This window comes from Lactuca serriola, chromosome 2 (assembly GCF_051521515.1).
Source record: "Lactuca serriola cultivar US96UC23 chromosome 2, Lser_US96UC23_V15, whole genome shotgun sequence".
Lineage (NCBI taxonomy): Eukaryota > Viridiplantae > Streptophyta > Magnoliopsida > Asterales > Asteraceae > Lactuca > Lactuca serriola.
In genome coordinates this window covers 146,950,366-146,968,788 of record NC_136409.1, presented here as the reverse complement: position 1 = coordinate 146,968,788, position 18,423 = coordinate 146,950,366, and the positions used below count along the sequence as shown (strand labels likewise).

General features: G+C 32.3%; 1 pseudogene; it reads left to right on the top strand.

Moving 5' to 3' along the window:
* The first annotated feature begins 1,927 nt into the window (after positions 1–1,927).
* On the top strand, positions 1,928–3,159 carry LOC145090487 (wall-associated receptor kinase-like 2 pseudogene; annotated as a pseudogene).
* Positions 3,160–18,423: the final 15,264 nt, after the last annotated feature.

Here is an 18,423-nt window from a genome sequence, read left to right as displayed (position 1 = left end):
TGCCCTTAATATGGCAAAGGGCCTTAACCATTTCTCACTTGGTTATAACTTCCTAAAACTAACTTATATAATAACAAAAACGTTAATACATAAATAATAAATAAATTATTAAAAACATTTTTTTACATAATTTTTTTTAAATAAAGCAAAATTTATTTTAGTTGTATTATAAAAATAATAGTTTTTTACAAACAATTTGTATGTATTTTTTTATGTATTTATTTAACATAAAATATATTTTTTTATATCTTTAAAAAATACGTTTTCGTATAAAAAACATGTTTTCGTAAAATATTTTTTTATGTCTTTCAAATAATAATAATTAATACTACACACGCCATAAAAAATTATATAAATTCTTTTGGGTCGCTCGTTCTAAAATACGTATTTCATCTTATTTAAAATACATATTTCATCTTATTTAAAATACGTATTTCATCTTTTTTAAATAAATATAACCAAAAAATGGTTTTCAGAAAACTGATTGGACCAATCGGTTTTTTAAAAACTGTTTTTCGGTTATATGTATTTAAAAAAAACTTATTCAGATATATATCTTATTTAAAATACGTATTTAATCTTAATCGTAAGTTCTAAATCGTATGGTTAAAATGAAGATGAAAAGAAATAGTTATATAGCTTTTTGAAATAACGATAATTAATAGTATACTTGACATAAAAAAACCGTACAAATTATTTAGATACATAACAAAATCGTTGTTAAGTTGTTTTTAATACATATAACCGAAAAAAAAGTTTTAGAACTAACCACCCAAAATAATTTATATATTTTTTATGTCATGATTAGTGTTAATTATTATTATTTCAAAAACATAAATAAATATATTTTACGAAAACATATTTTTTATACGAAAACGTATTTTTAAAGATATAAAAAAAATACTTTACGTTAAATAAATACTAAAAATACATAAAAAATTGTTTGTAAAAAAAACTATTTTTTTGATAGTAGACTAAAATAAATTTTGTTTTAATTAAAAAAATTTATGTAAGAAAATGTTTTTAACAATTTATTTATTATTTATGTATTAACGTTTTTGTTATTATATAAATTAGTTTTAGAAAGTTATAACCAAGTGAGCTTCCATCTCAAATGGTTAAGGTCCATTGTGATATTAAGGGGTTGAGGTCACAATTTGAAGCTTTCCCCCCTTCCTTTAGTGAATTAATTTTCTTTTTCCAAACAAACTTCAAAAATGGTCCCTATGGTTTATCAAATGTCAGGAATTTAGTCCCTTTATATTTAAAAAGACAAAAATACCCTTACGTATCCAGTCTCTAACGGTTATATACTAACAGTGTTAGTAAAAAGGAACAACTTTGTAAGTTTTGCAAACCATAAGTACCATTTGCATAAAAAAAATTAGCAGGAACTAACTTTATGACCTTTGGTAAATTATAGGAACCATTTTTGTAATTTTTTCTTTTTCCAAATATGATAATCTCTTATAGGGAGTATTTATTTTTTATTTTTTTCAAAATAGAATCGGCAAAATGAGCTCTAAACCAAAGTATATATTTTACATTTTTAATGCATTTACACTATTTATTCATGTTAAAAGTTGCCCGATTTAAAGAAAAACGATCTCCAACTCTTTTTTATGTATAGATTTTCCATTTCCAAATGTAAAAAGTTAGCATTCATTTTCCGTAATTAAGAAATATTGTAATTTTATCAAAATAATGAATTAAGAGATTTGTAGTTGAAGACTTTTTAATCACGTAGACCAATAAACGAGTATATGGAGTAGTTATTTCCTTATGCAACCAAGAAATGTTATTAAATGTGAGTCATGTCGTGGTGCCTTTCATTCAGGTCCTAGCATAAGCATCGGTGTAGCTTTTCTTCTGGCGATCAGCTATGCCTCGTACAAGGTGATCAACGAAGCAATAGCCAGGAGACGCAGAATGAGATATTTTAAAAGGAATGGGGGCCAACTACTAGAACAACAAGAAAAATCCGACCCATCCTCAGTTGGCAAAACTATGCTTTTCTCTTTACGTGAATTAGAGAAAGCCACTGACTGCTTCAGTGAGAAGAGAATTCTTGGTGTGGGAGGCCAAGGTACAGTTTACAAAGGGATGCTACTTGATGGAAGAACCGTAGCTGTTAAGAAATCAGAAAGAGTTGTTGAAAGCCAACAAGAAAAATTAATCAATAATCAATTTATCAATGAGGTGGTGATTTTATCCCAAGTCATTCATCCGAATGTGGTCAAGCTATTGGGATGCTGCCTGGAGACCAAGGTTCCTTTACTTGTTTCGGAATTCGTTTCAAACGGAACCTTATACGACCGCATTCACAAAGAAGCCAATGAATTTCCACTTTCATTGAAAATGAGAATACAAATCGCTACTGAAGTTGCAAGAGCACTTGCGCACTTGCATTCTGGATCAGGAACGTCCATCCCGATATACCACAGAGACGTTAAAACCAGCAATATACTTTTAGATGATAATAACATCGCCAAAATATCCGACTTTGGAACCTCAAGGAATATATCACCGGATGAGACTCATTTGACTACTATGGTCATTGGTACCGTTGGCTACCTTGACCCTGAGTACTTGCAAACCGAGCACTTTAATGAAAAGTGTGATGTATACAGCTTCGGAGTTGTTTTGGTTGAACTCTTAACCGGGGAAAAACCAATATTCCAAACTACATCGGGTCAAAAAACGCAGTTGGCTGCGCACTTCATTTCAGCTATGGAAGAAGGATGTGTGATCTCGACTTTTGATAAAATGGTCATTAACGAGGGTACTACGGATGAATTATTGGCACTAGCTAACCTTGCTATGCGATGCTTGTGTATAAAGGGGAAAGATAGGCCCACGATGATGGAAGTTGAACACGAATTAGAATCCATAAGGACATCACATGTTCCATCTAGGGTTGAAGCTAATATAGACCACGTGATGGGCAAGGGCAAGCAGGTATTAACGATGCCAACTACTGCTGAATCATCATCAACACCATTCAAGAGTTTTAATGAACCCAGTACTAGTCAATGATCGATACCAAAAGATTTATCGTTAGTCATATTTAATCCTTTATTTTATCGTATCCTATGAACACAATCTCGGGTATAACAAAAATTTTATTCTGATAATTGTGTAACGGATTCAATATCGTGATATACGTAAAGATAATCACTCATAATAACAGGAGATTATTAAGGTCGGACTGTGAATGCATAGCATGAGTTACCAGGATATATAACCCTTGAAATATATTTTAAATGGACGGAAAATAGATTATTATTTAAGGGAAAATCCAAACTCAATTAATTTTAAAATGTAAAATAAAAGAAAAATCCAAAATTACTTTTTCAATTATTATTTTCGAAACTTTAATTACCTAAAAAATAATAAAATAAAACTACTATTTTTTTTTTTGAAAAATACGTGAAATATTTTAATACAATAGTATATTGTATATATTTTAATGTGATTTTTAAAATGTTAGAATATTTTCCTACATTTATCAGATATGTGCAATATTCTAATATTAGCTAGAATATGTAAAAAAATGTATTTATTTTTTTTTTTTTTGGTATTTTTTTTTTTTGGAAATATAAATTCCGAAAATAATATTTGAAAAAAAAAATCAAAAATTTTCAACTATTTTTCATTTTAAAATGTTTTTTTAATCTACCAAATGAGTGGCACGGATAATATCTCACGGTCTCACAAAATTAGGTCGTCTCACATAAACCTAACCCTATATATATATATATATATATATATATATATACACACACACACACACACACACAAAACGCATGACAACATTTGTGCAAATCGCATTTCTTACGTCAAATAAATTGTGTGAAGCCTGGGAGCACTATATATTGCTTTGGGAAATTGATACTGTAGCACAACGACGTTTGCGCCTTTTTTCGGATTGGTCACTTATGTTAATTTTTTGCGCAATAGGACACTAAAGTCACGTTTAACCTGTTAAATTGGTCATTTTGCTCAATTTTCACAGGTTACCCGGTCAAAATGCCTACATGGCAGGAATATTCTGATTAATTACATAAATTCAAAAACCAAAAAGAAAAAAATTGAAAAAAAATGAATAAAAATAGAAAACAAATCACAGTTTTCTTCGTTCCTTCATTCACCAACGAGTTCACATACCTAAACACCGTAAACAACAATTGGTCACCCAAAACCACCACAAACGGCGCCAATATCGCCCTAAACTGTGTCACCTATGTCGTCGAAAACCCTAATTTGGAGTTGGTTCATAATGAATTTACGATTGGAAAGTGAAGGATATGGATTTACCCATCATAAGCCGAAGACGGTATGGATTTAGTTTTGTGTTCTTTGTTTCTACTTTTCTTGATGTTAGAATCGATTTCTGCAATCGATCGATTACAATCAGTTCTTGTTATAATCGATCGATCTTGAGGAGCCACCAAATCAATTTGTGTTCTTTGTTTCTTACTTTTCTTGATGTAAGAATCGATTTGTGTAATTGAACGATTACAATCATTTTTTGTTATAATCGATCTTGAGGAGCCACCAAATGAGTTCTTGTTAACATCACGATGGTGGATTCCTTCCCATCATCAATGATGGTAGATTCCTTCCGTCATCAAGATCTCGACATCCATATCTGATTTCAGTTTCATGCTGGCGGATTCCTTCCCATTGTCAACAGCTCGGATGTGACATCCCCAAAATCTCGGCCAGAAAAAACCGATTTCATTAATGCTTTTTAAAATAATTTCAGAGTAAATCCTTTTGATTTAAAAGTGTTGTGGAATTTGTTCCCAAAACAAACATGATAAAATAATATTTATCAAAGCATTTCATCAAGAGATGCATTTTCATTATATAATCAAAACTCGTGATGTCATGTTCCGATACAAACCATAAAGCATAAACGATAACATTACAAGTCATTCAACAAATATATATATATACAGACTTGTAAACAAAACAACTCGATGATTCATCCATCTTACGCCCTTGCGCCACTTCCTGTAATATAAATAAAACTGAGTGGGTCAGGCTTGGGAGCTTGGTGAGCATATAGGGTTTTCAACCCACAATAAATTAATTATATTTAATTTCACCAACCAATCACTATCCCGATTACCCATTCCCGTTATCCTCACTTTACGTCCCTAAAACAACATCTATCTCAAGGGACCTAATCTAGGATTTTCATCGGGACGGACATTACTGCTAAGGGGTTTCCTCAACAATAGATATCCTAAAGGCAACCATGAGGGGGATAGAGTACACCGGTGAACACATCGTTCACAACACCTACAGGTTATGAACCTGCTAGCGTTCCACATGACTGTCTAGAAAGAGTCTGTGGTCGTTATCCATACTCCGCTGAATAACTAGATCAACAACAACAACAACATCGAGGCCTCTCATATGTTTATTACACACCAACTATCTACCCATGTTCTACCCAACATATTAGTAGATAAAAATATATATTTTTATACATAGTTTAAAACCTGTGTAGCATGTTCAATCAATATATATATTCCACATAACAGATGAGGCACACCCACATAACACGTATTTCATAGAAAATAAATTAGATCTATGAGATAGAAGAGAATGAATATACATTCACACATATAACAACAAATTTATACACATAACACGTATTTTGTATAAAATACTTCATATTTATGCGTTAGAAGAAAGTAACTACACACTCACACGTATAAACCACAATATACTTAATACACTCAAACCATACTTGTATTATTGTCGTGTTTATGAAACGTAGTATACACTCACTTGATCAGAAGATGATCGGACAGCACTACGACTTGCAGAAGTAGTAATCCTCAGCAGATCTGGAAGATCTCTACAAAAATTGAACTTCTCGCGAGCAGAGCTTCGGCTCGGGAATCTTACTTCTCGGGATCTTCGGGATCTCGGGACTTGCTTCGGGGTACTTCTGGCATGCAAATCGATGCAAAACGGGAGAGAGAAGAGAGAAAAATAGCAAAGGAGTCGGCTGCCCTCGCATCCTATTTATAGGAGGCTGGAGCCTCGGAGTACGCTGGGCGTACTGCCTCAGAATCGTCATTGCTTACGTATCCGAAGAACTCGAGTGCGAGGCGTGTCATGCTTCGCTGTACGCGGGGCGTACGCTGGTACGCTGGGCGTACTTCGGATGAGTCCGATGACTCCTCTTCGGATAATGTCGGATTTAATAATTAAATTTAAATACAAATTATTTAATAAACTTCGGAAATTCATATCTTCTTCATACGAACTCCGTTTTCGACTTCTTTATATCCCCACGTAGGTGAGACTACGCTCTACAACTTTCGTTTTGACTCCGTCGGCTAATTTTGAATTTATTTTTATTATTTATTTTTAATAGGCCGGGGCAGAAAAACTTCGTTATAAATTCATAACTTCTTCGTTTGACGTCCGTTCTCACCTAACTTTTCATCGCTTCGATACCAACAACGAGACCTTCGATCGTTGTTTAGATTTCTTCGGCTAAAAACCGCTCGATCTCAAATCGAGTATTTCAGGCTGCATACCGCTAAGTCGAAACTTCAGAAAATCGTAACTTCCTCATACGAAGTCAGATTTGGGCGTTCTTTATATATTCGGAAACCTCGTTTCAACTACTACAACATTATCCAAAGACATCAATTTTATTTTACACTTCAATTTTGACGCTTATTTTTATTCTTAATTAATCAAACCACATAATTAAGCAATTAAGCACAAAACGCATAATACTCAAATAATACACTCTTATTATTTCAAAACGGGTTACAAAGGTTAACCTAGACTATTATATCAATATTAATGACAGGCCTAGAAACACAGGCGTTACATCGGAGTCCAAATTTGATTTCAGTTTCACGGTGGTGGTCTTCATCGGCGATCGATCTGGGTGGTAGATGATGGTGATAACTAATCTCCTTCATTAGCATCGATTTTAGATATGGGTTTCTTTGAGAAAGGGATTTTGATTACACTGTGCAGAAAAGGATTTATTGGCAAGATCTTGAAGGTAATCGATCTGCATTATTTTTCTTGAAGGGTCATTGTTTTGTGTCTCCGAATTTGGTGGTAGACGGCGGTGGTGGACTGTAGTGGTAGTGGTGATTAATTTTTTTTTAAACTCGTTATTTTGAGTTGTAGATAGCAAATAGGAGATTTCATTAGACATTTTTTTTTATTTATAGGTTCACCATGTTTAAACTCAGACAAAGGGTAATGTTTCCTAAAAAATTGTTACTTAAAAGATCAAGATTCTGGAGCTCTAGAAGCCAGAGTTGCTCTGGAGAGATTTCGTCGGTTGACCGGTTTCCATGAAAGCTCATGTATTTCAAGGTGTTAAGGTTAGATAAATCGGGAATGGAGCCTGAAAGGGTGTTGTTTGCTAAATTCAAGATTTTGGGGGACTGAAGTTGTCCGATTTCAGAAGTAATTTGTTTCCATTAAATGACATGGCTACCTAATAAAGATAAATTAATTATTAAATTTCACATTAGCTTTATGACCTGGTAACCAGTTAATTTTGACAAAAAGGACTTAATTGACAGGTCATATACGAGTTTAGTGGTCTAATGTGCAAGAAAATTACTTTAGTGACCAAATCGAACAAATGACGAAACTTTAATTTGCTACAGTGTCATTTTCCTTGTTGCTTTTGTTTTCTTGTATAAATTTCTAAAAGTAGGTGTACTCTAAAACAAAAATTTTGATATAAAAATCCATCTGATTAGTGCATTTCTTCTTTTTCTTCTTCTTGCGACTCTTATGGTGAAACGTAACCTGTTATGTGTGTGTGTATATATATATATATATATATATATATATATATATATATATAGGTGAGCATAGACGATTACATGTCCTAATTGTTTGGAACTCGAAATGAAACCGGTACTAACAATTCTAAAGATATAGTATCCGAAACCAATTATCACAGTCCAGTATACTTTGGAACCAGAACTAGAACCGCCAAAAGCAGTTCTGGTATCTAGCACCCGATTTCACCCTTTTTGATCTATTTATTTATTAAAAATCAACCTTTACAAACCATAATTATAAATCAAATAAGCTATATAATTATAAATCACATAAGCTATATATGTTGGAAAATTTAGGCATTTAGTACTGTAGTGTTGTATTATAGGAACTACTGGTGTACTAACTACCTTAAACCGGATTTATATCAAGGTATTATGTGATTAATCGTACCATACTATCGACTATGAAACACGACAGTGTAAGTCGTAAAAAGGTATGACGTTTGGCACCCGCAGACTTGCAGGTCAGACTGTAGCTAGCATCAAGGTGTAGGATAGTCAATCCAGTATAGATCTATACGCAAACTCACGCTCTCCCTCCAAGAGACTCTGGCTACAACTGGGACCATGAAATTGAAGGCATGCTCTGATACAGTGGATCACATTTATGTTAACGTATTCATGTATATGTAATGTATTGTTACTCATTCTAGTATCGTTGTATATGTTCTCTTTCTAGTATAGTTGTATATGTTCTTCTTCTAGTATAGTTGTATATGTTCTCATATTAATGTAATGCATATGTTCTCATAGTAATTAGTATTGACTAATGAATGAACTGACTTCTTGTATGATTCGTGGTACTAAAAGTAGTAAGTAGTATAACCCTAAACTATACTTATTATAGTTTATTAGTGAATTTGAGGAATGACTGAATGTACTGAACTGAGATATGAATCTTTATGTCTCTACATATACACATAATATATAAGTAAGAATTCAACGACACTCGGACAAACAACCGGGTACTTTAGGACGACAACCAAACGAGGAACAGGAAGTAAAGTGAGATATTTCTCCTAAGTCCTTCAAACCTTATTTATATAACTATATATGTATTAGACATGGTGTTTAACAATATATAAGTTTAAAAACATGTAAAATAGTTTGATAACAGTTTAAAGTCATTTGCTTGACAAAACAGTTTAAAGTATGAAAAATCTATTTGCATGTTGGTTATTAATCACATGTGATTGATCTAATAACTAACATGGTTCAACTTGTATCCCCCCATAAAGCATTTAAAACATTTAAAAGTATTTCAAAGGTTATTTAAAGGGGTATGAGCTCACTTGCAGTGAGTGGATTGGATTGAAGTGTCGGATACGGTGCTAGGTGACAATTGGGGACTTGTACACACACCCGACCCTAGTTATCATATAATAAACATATATATATATATATATATATATATATATATATATATAACTAATTAGCCATTTTATAGCTAATAAATTAAGTTCGGACACTCTAGAACATGAAAACACTTTGTTTCAAGTGTTAAACATCACAAGGGTTGCATCCAAGTGTTTGTAGGGCAAGACTAGAGTGTTTGGGGTTCAAGGGTAAACTCCTTTGGAGTTTACAGTTTTTATGACCATTACCCAAGGATTTTATGGCTGTAAACTCAAGGGTTTATGGTCGTAAACTCTAAACCTTATGACCATAAGTTGTTTTGAGGTTTTGCAAGTCCTTTGAAGTGTTTCTACATGGTGGTTAGGCCATTGGAAGGGATTAGGGCATCAATACACCTCTTTTGAGGAGTTTACGGCCTCATGGTCATTTCCCTTTGGGTTTACTACCGTAAACCCATATGGAAAATGGTATGGGCATGTTTTCAAGTCCTTAGTTCATCAAGGTAATTGTCTAGGTTAGTTTTTAGGCCTAAGGAAGGAATATGGTCCATATAAGTTCATATTAGGATGTTTACGGTTTTGGGAGATCCCCAAACCATAAACACATAAAAGTGGTGGAGTTTGGTGTTTTTCAAAGCTTAAACACATCAAGTGAAGATTTAGACATCAAACTAGGGCTAGGTAAGGACTTAGGCACACTTTGGTGCCTTATTGGGTGTTTACGGCCCAAGAATCTTCTTGGACCGTGAACACCTTGATCCTTGTATTCTTGGCACGTTTTCTTGTTGTTAAAATGCAATTCAAGCTTTATAAGACTCATGGATGGAAGTACCTACTATAAGGAAGCTTGAAATGAGCTAAAAGTCCAAGAACACTTAGTGTGTGTTCTTGGTCTTCTTGGTGTTTTTGGAAATCTAATCAAAACACAAACATGGATGGATGAAAAGATGTACAATCACTAGATTAAGTGTTATACCAACTTAAAATGGCTAGAACACTTACAAGTTTGAAGATCTTGAATTAAATCTTGGATGATACTTGAGAGAGTTTTTGGAGTGTTCTTGAGTGTAAATGTAAAAAGTGACTAGTTTTGAGGAGTAAAGTCATGCTTAATGCATGAGTTCACGGTTTTGGAAGATTTTTCGGCCCAAACATAAAAGTTTGGCCGTGAATTTCTAAGACACGTGGTGTTTGCGGTTTTGAAATTTCAAAACCCGAGACGACACTTCCTTTCACCCGTTCGTTTAAGAAATAATATTAAAATAATCAAACGAACTTTAAATTTGTTAAAAATAAGAAATAATGACTTTGACTTATAATAAGAAGTGATTGACTTTTAGGGTTTGACCGAATGAAAATTTCGGGTTGTCACATTTATGTTGGTGAATATATCCCAAATTGGACCTAAGTATACTATCAATGAAGAAATATTACAATAATAATAATAATAATAATAATAATAATAATAATAATAATAATAATAATAATAATAATAATAATAATAATAATAATAATAATAATAAATGGTAACAAATTTAATCAAAAATAAAATGTTGACAGTACAGATGCACACATATGCAACTGAGATGAAAGTGAAGGTATTTCTTCGATTTTGGGGTAAACTTTAGGTTGGAAAATCTGAAAAAAAAAATGAAAATATTTCTTTAAGAGAAACCATGGATACATAAAATCTTACATTTAGGCCATGATTGGGCTAAATGTAGAAAATAGCAATATGTATTACAAATATACACATAGACCCATAAAGCCACAAGCATACATACACACAACACCCTCACACATACATATTGCCCATAAACAAAACAAAATTACTAGAATTCAAGAAGTTGTTTCACCAAAAATATTCAGAATCGAGTCCTAGAGTTTTTCACCTGAAACACAATACACACATCAGCGAATATGAATAAAGTGTAGCACACCACAGATAATACTATTAAATATTATATATATATATATATATATATATATATATATATATATATATATATATATATACCCTAATCCTAATTAACAAATTGGAAAAATGAAATGGAAAAAATTGAATTCATACCAATTGGAACATTATGTTGACTGAAAGAAACTTGAAACATTGCATTCATCTCCTTCTCTTATTATTTCACTCAGTTAGTTTTCTATTCATTAAAACAAAAAAAAAATCAGAACCAAAACCCAAATAAATAATAGGCAAATCTCAAATGATGATTAAGTTTTAAAAAATATCCATTTTCATCTTCATTTCATTCTCTTGTTTTGTTTTATAATTTGCAAATATTTTTTGTTGGTTAACCCTCACTTATTTCCACTGAAACTATGAAAAAACAAAAAGCTGTTAAACTACCTAACTTGGGGGTGAGGATGGAAGGAAGTTGATATAGACAAAGGACCATGCTTTTCATTGAATCCTACACTACCACGAATTAAAATATAAGAAATCCATTGAAAGCTTTACCTGATTTCATGGATTACGTATACTATGAGGTTCATATTTCTAAAAAAAAGAACGATTATTGACCCATCCTGCAAACATTCTAAGAGTTAAACAGACCTGCAAAATGAATTCGAGGGGCTAATTGAGTTTGCAACTTGTAAATAGGTTTCAGATTAAGAAGCATTTATACAGGCACATGGCGTGCAACATAGTAACACAACGACATTTGAGAAAATTCCCTACAAAAGTCAAATTTATATTTTTGTGATAAACTTCATTTGTTTATTTATCAAATTGGCCAATCTAAGGTTACCAGGGTCGGTTTAGACGGTGGGCAAACCTGGAAACCGCCCAGGGCCCACGTCTCCAATGGGCCCAAAATGTTTAGGCTATATATATATATATATATATATATATATATATATATATATATATATATATATATATATATATATATATATATATATATATATATATATATATATAATATTACCTAAATAATTCTTAGTGCCTAAAGTTGGTTGAAACTCAAACTAGCTCAAAAGATAAACAATTTGGCTTACCTGTTATTGCTAATTGAACGCGTTTATAGTGAAGAATAGATGACTGTTTTTTTTTAATATTTATTATATTTGTCTTTAACAGGCCATTTTTTTTCTTTTTGCCCCGGGCCTCGTATACGTTTGGACCAGCCCTGAAGGTTACCAATGATTTTAATATTAACAATATTTACAAATAAATTGACCAAGTAGGTTTAACAAATAAAATAATCTAACATATTACTAAGCAATTGACAATTAAGAGCCTTGCTGGAAAAAGAAAAGAATGAACAAAATATATAAAAAAAAAAAAACTTGGCGGTCATCCAAATTTGGTAGGAGTGTGGTTAGGTTACACAGATCTGAGGAAGGAAAAGTATTCAATTAACAAAATCAAGAACAAATAGTGTATGTGCGCAATTGGGGAGAGCTAGAGGCAGGGAGTGAGGAACACAAAACAAAAATCGTACCCAAAATTGGGTTGTAGAGGAACGCAAAACAAAATCCTATAAATCTGTAAAATAAATAAGCATTAACATGTTTTGTAGCCATGGATGATTATCTTAAACAGAAAGATGAAATAAATTTTATAGATCGGTCCAGATCTTCTTAAGTAAGGGGGAGAGAGAGAGAGAGAGAGAGAGAGAGAGAGAGAGAGAAGTAGCAGAGTAGTTAGATAAGAACGATGGTGTGTTAGGGTTTTGATGTTGGGGTTTGGTGATGTTATGGCAGAAACGTTTGAAGCAGTGGTGGCCGGTATATCAACATTGGTAGGTTTCGGAGAAGAAAGCTCTGACGATGGCGGTGGTGGGATGGCATTTGAATGCATCTCAAATGGGTTTTTAAGGACAATAAGAGAGGAATATCTTTGTTCTGGTACCCCGTCTAGTTTACATCATTTGATCATGGATCCTTAAAAATAAAATTGCATCAATGAATTGAAGAAGTCGGGCCGAGATAAATGGAAGACGGGGCTGAGATAACATGGATTCAAGTTTGAATATAACTATAACTTGTTATTAAATGTTGGTATGGATCGGGACTGAATAAGACAATAATTCTTATCTTGACTTTTTACTTATCGACCAAAAGTAAGATTAGGTAATGCATTAAATGATTGTAAATAACGCAAAAATGTTTGTACGACTTAAAATTCAGCATTTGACCAAAGATACTTTATAAGGTATATATATATATATATATATATATATATATATATATATATATATATATATATAGGGTTAGGATTAAACGTGAATCTTAAATATAGTGTGAATGTAAGACTAAATCTGGTCCATCGGATGAGAAGCATCGTTTGATTAAGAATTAATGCTGATATTCTATTTTTTTATTTAATCTTTAAATTAGATCGACAATAATATGTTATAAGGGTAATTCAGTATTTTTGTAGGATTTAAATTAGGAAGTCGAAATGTTACAATTGTATAACCCGATTGTTTCGTTCCACATTCTAATACCCATTTTATTAGGCAAGAATGTGTATGATATTAAGAAATGAATATACGATTTCCTTCAAAACAAATCAATCATCCACTCTGTAAAAGATAGCATATCACCAATTCCAAAAATATAGTACACGGCTAGATGTATAAAAGGATTGATAAGGGGTTTACATTCAAATCAAATAATCGACCATAGCAGAATAATCGAACAATGAGACACCGATCAAGCTCAAGATTAAGAGAGAACTTCAAAACGAAGTTCACAAACACAGCATCTGTGCCACTTCATATCGATGACGACGACGACGATTTTGTCGATCCACCGTTGCCAGGTAATGTTTAAGTTTTTGTTTTGCGGTATATGCTTCAAGAATGCAAGTGCTATCTGCAAGAAAATATTCATTCTGTAAGTATGATAACATGAAGTATGATAAATTTTTTTATGAAATTTAGTCCAAAAGCAGTTTGGGTTTAAACAGGGTAAGTTTGAACATGGCAGGTTAGTTAATAATGATTTTGTGACTTATTCTTCAAGAATCATAATATTATTAGTGTATTAAAGTGTATTCTATAAGAATGAATCATTATTCTTGAAGAATCAGGTAATAATTTATGTTTCGAAGAATTTCGGGTTTGAAGATGTAACTCACTGGAAAAGTGGGTTTTTTTTTTACAATGATCAGTTGGTTTTGGGTTTGTGGGTGTTGTGGCTTCTTAACAAGTGTTTTGTTAATATGTATATCTTCTTGTACATGGAATGCTCTAAGAATCAATGGTGATCACATTTCCTTTGTTGTTGATATGAACTGGTGCTACAACAATTAAGTTTTAGAGTTTATGTTGGTTGTAATGGTTAAATACATAATTTAAGGATAAAGGAGAGTTGTTTAAGTAAAAAATGATGTTAGTTTAACTATGAATTCAAATGTCGGTCAGCGGCCTATATGAAGTGCAATACATTCTTGTAGAATGTTTCAATGTACAGACCCTGTTTGAGATTGGTGTGGGGTAGTAAAAAAGTGGTGAACAATTCTTTTAGAATAATGGGAACAACACAATGAACATATTCTTCAGGAATGGTGTGAAATACATAATAAATGAAAGTATGTCAAATTAAATGAGACTACATAATGTGAGTAAAATGGTTTATTTTTTTAACTTGATTTCAATGACAGGTTTTAACTTGATTTCATTGACAGGTTTTGGTTTAATAGAACAAGCTCCGCAAGTTGTAGCAGCATTTAATGAAGAATTACCAATGGTAGAAGTCCATGTAGAACAAGAAGCAAGTATGAGTGAATGGAGGAATGAAAATCAGAAAAAAAAAAAAAAAAAAAAAAGAACAAGCACATAGTAGAATCACCAAAGAATGGTAGAAAAGTTAAAAGAAAAGATGATGGTATCAAAGCTGGTGAAATCAGATCAAAAAGAAAGTGTAATTTAGTAGCAAAGGCTAAAACAAGTAAAAAGGAATATGGTTCTGGGATGCACAAGCCAATTGAAATAAGTAGCAATTCAAAGAAGAAGTTTGAGAAGAAGGTAAGGGAAAAGAAATTGGAAAATAGAATGGAAAAGAAGATGGATAAAAGGCATCCAGAAGGGCTTAGAAGACTAAATAGTAGAATGTCACCAGCAAAGATGAGCCTAGCTGTAAGGAGTTTGACAAAGGCGCAAAAAGAGAAAGTTAAAAAAATGGGTTTAGGTATGTTATTAGATATAGATATCGGTAGTTTACCAGCGCACTTAAACTACTATCTTCTTGATAATTATGATCCATTGACAAATAGACTTGTGTTTCCAAATGGTGCCTTGGAAATAACCAAAGAAAGGATACATGAGATTATGGGTATACCTATGGAGGGTGTTAATATTAAGGAACTACCTTCCCGTGGGACGGACAATCATGTACTTAAAGAATGGATGGCTCAGTATCCAAAAAAATTGTTTTCTAGTACAGCGTATTTGAAAAAAATAAAGGAGTCAAGAGTGGATGACATTCTCTTTAGACTTAATTTTATTATATTGTTTATCAACACCTTTATTGAGTCAAAGCAAATGGGGACATGTCAAATAAAAGCTGTTGAGAAGTTAGTTCTATTGGAAGACTATTCAGCTATTGATTGGTGTTAGTACATGGTTGATAGCTTGATGACAAGGAAGCAAGTATGGAATCGGGACGACCGGTTTTGCTATTACTCAGGGCCTATTACCGTATTGTTGGTATGAATGTCATAAATATATTTTAAATACTAATGATTATTATTCTATAATTGTTATATTATTATATGTTGTAACAAATTAGTAATATGTGTACAGCTTGTTTATGTGTTTAATGTCCGCATAAGTGAAAGCATTAAATTGAAAAAAAGGACTCCTTTCATAATACATGTTACTGGAGATAAGCTGGAAAAGATCGAGGATTCTGAGGTGAATGCGAATGCTCTTGGGATGGGGCAGTTCATCAAAAGAGAAGATGATGAGAATGAAGATGTTAGTAGTCATACAGATATGGAGTTGGAAACAGTTGCGAGAATTTGCAGATGAGGAGGTAAGCACTATTATTTTATATCCATTTAACATAGAATCATATTAAGTTTGATTGTGTAAGTGATGGTGTATTATATTTAAGAATAGGCACATTATAATAAAATATTTAGGTTTGAATTACATATTCGATCATATAGACGTGATTATGTTATATAACTCATTCAGAATGATGACATGGTATGAGGTATATGAGGTTGTGATAAGTTTTAAAATTATTTGAATCTTAAATAATGGATTAATAATAATTTTTCCTGATATTAATTATTTTGAATCAATGAATGTGTAATATTATTTGTTTATGACAGTTTAAGTATTTGGTACATGCAGGCATATTGTGCCATATTTAACATCGAGTACAATAAAGTATTGACTGAAAAAGGAAGCATGTCAAAAGCATTAATTGAAGGGCTAAAAAATTTCTTGATAGTGAAATATTAAGAGAAAGGATGACATTGATGAAAATGTTGTTTAATGATGTGGGGATTAATGAAGATGCAGTTGTAAATGAAAGTGATGGCATTGATGAGGACACAGACACAGATGATGACATGTTACAAAAAAATGAACAACATGAAAATTTTGGACAAGCTTCCGGGTCAAATAAAAGTCATGTTACACCATACGGGACAAAATAGAATGTAGAAGACATTGGGCAACACATGGAAGGGAAAGAAGTTGCACATGACTACGTGACGCCTATGGGTGAAAATAATGAAGCATGGGGCAATATAAATGAATTAAGTAGTTCACAATTCTTTAAACTCCCTAGAGTTGTAGATGAAGTGTTGGATATGATGGATAAAGTAACAGGTGATAAGAAGGTTACTTATGTTGGAGATAACAATTATGGGGTTGATAAGAGTTTAAAAGAGACAATCAATGAGGAAACAACTTTTACTGCACAAAGCTCAAGAAATTTATTGACTAATCTAAACGAATCAGTTGTTGTGAAGGATAGAGGGAACACTGAAAAAGAATCAAATGTGACTGGGAGAAGGAAAGGTAAGGTTACAAACTATGAGCAGACACCATTTGTGGATAGCATAACTCGGGTACATGAAAGAGTAAGAAAAGAAGAAACGACTCTTTCCAACTCTATTTTCGCTTCTAAAAGAGATCAATTGTAAGTTTAAATTTTATATTCATTTTTTAATCATATATATTAAACATGGAATATGGTTTGTACATGATTGTTAATGAGTACGTGTGTAAGTAGGGATGTGATTTTGGATTTCGAAGAAGGAGAAAGCCTTCTTCAAGGTGATTGATATTTCTTTGAAGACAAAATGTTCACTCATAGGTCGATAATTAATTCTTGGCAACATTCTTAAACATTATAGAACGATACAGAGAACTAGGAACAACAACAAGATTGTACTTTAATACCTATTTTATGGTATGTAGAAATTTTTTAATACTTGAAGTTCATTACAAATGAAATGTGTTATTATGTTAATTTTTGGTTAACTGATTCCTGCAGAATGAATTAGTGATGGACGAAACAGAACTTGAGATTTCTAAACTTAAGGAGTTCACTTTAATGCTTGAAATGTTCATTGGAAATTTGGATATCAAAGCAAACATAAGTGATGTTGGACTGGTATTTTTTTATAATGAAAGATATAAATTTCAAAAGTATTGATGTGAATAGCATGTTAATTAATTTAGTCACTTGTGCAGGTTTTCTTCCCGATAGTTGATGTTGACAAGTATTATCTGTTGTGTTTCAACTTAAAGAGGGGAAGATATTTGATTATTGATCATGTGAAACGTATCGGTACAGTTGAAAGTCGATATGGAAAAATACCAAGAACATTTGTAAGAAATAATATTATTACATTTTAGCAAATATGGAAATCATATATGAATAAATTATGGTTAACAATACGTATTTGACTTTGGTTGCAGCAACGGTTCTTTTGCAACTACTTGATGACACAAAACCATCGAATGCATGCTGAATTGTACTCAAAGGAAGCAAAAATCATGAGAGTGGTTTGGGAAGTCCGTGATATTGGTCCTGACTGTGGTCTATATTTGATGAGGCACATGGAGTGCTATAAGGGAGATCCCGAAGGGAAGTGGGAAACAGGATTTAAAGGAATAAAACATAGTGATGTTGCGGTATTATCAAGACTGAGGTACAAATATATGTATAGACTGATGACCTCGGATCACAACCTGCAGAAATACATGTTGTTAGAAGAAGCTGATAAG